The sequence below is a fragment of the Scylla paramamosain genome, chromosome 17, assembly GCF_035594125.1.
Source record: "Scylla paramamosain isolate STU-SP2022 chromosome 17, ASM3559412v1, whole genome shotgun sequence".
NCBI lineage: Eukaryota > Metazoa > Arthropoda > Malacostraca > Decapoda > Portunidae > Scylla > Scylla paramamosain.
The window spans coordinates 4,520,019-4,520,983 of record NC_087167.1 but is presented as its reverse complement, the minus strand read 5'-3'; the positions used below and the strand labels follow the sequence as shown (position 1 = coordinate 4,520,983).

The window sequence follows — 965 nt, the reverse complement described above, 5'->3', positions numbered from 1 at the left end:
CTCGTTATCTCCTTTTTTTCCACTAAAATGTTACATGATTACTGGATTTTGGCTGTAGGGGCTGAAGAGGCTGCAGCGATGAAGGAGGAAGAGGAGGAGGAGAAAAATAAATAAAAAAAAAAAAACAATGAAGAGAGGGTGAAGGAGAGGGTGAAGTAATTGCAACAAGAAAGGAAATCAATAGAGATTTCAGTTTCCTATAAAAAATAATAAATAAATATTAAAAACATTTCCATTATGGATTCCTGTTCCCAGAAATTTAATGACGATATCGAAATGTGTTTCAAACAGGAAACGGGAATTGTGATGAAATTAGTCAGTAATATGCTTCGTTAAAAAAAAAAATAAATAAATAAATATATAAAATAAATAAATAAAATAAATAAATAAATAAATAAAAAATTCTTAGTACTTATTTTCCATGTGCTGTATCATGACTAATAGGAGACCCAGCCAACGAGGGTCACAATTACAAGAGCGTGCACAGTACAAGGGCAGGTAATTATCACTAATATCGAGCCCGGATAGCTCAGTCGGTAGAGCATTAGGCTTTTAACCTAAGGGTCCAGGGTTCAAGTCCCTGTTCGGGCGATGACAGGAGAGTTAATTTTTGTTTTTTGTTTGTTTTCTTCTACAGTTCTAAAGACCTGGCTCAGGAGCAATCTCGAGACATCTGCAGCACTAAGATCAAGGCTGGGCAATTACAAAGACTGAAACTTTACTTAATTGCTTCCATGCCGAGCGACACAAATTTGCACCGAACCCGTGGCTATGTGAAGGCGCTGGAGTTGTTGGAAGCAAAAATTTGAAAAAAGGAAAACACAAAACATGTAAGTGTCAACAAACAAATTATATTTTCAAATTAGAAATAAGAAAAACAGTTGTATGATTGCTCAGCAAACCCTGCCTGAGTCGTTAAGAGGCCAGTGAGTCGTAAGGCAACGGATCAAAAGATGAACAGTGTG

The 965-nt window shown here is 36.3% G+C and overlaps 1 non-coding gene across 1 annotated transcript; it reads left to right on the top strand.

The window, feature by feature from the left end:
• Positions 1 to 518: 518 nt before the first annotated feature.
• Positions 519 to 591, top strand: Trnak-uuu (transfer RNA lysine (anticodon UUU)). The gene has a single exon. It is a non-coding gene; the product is annotated as a tRNA-Lys (tRNA).
• Positions 592 to 965: the final 374 nt, after the last annotated feature.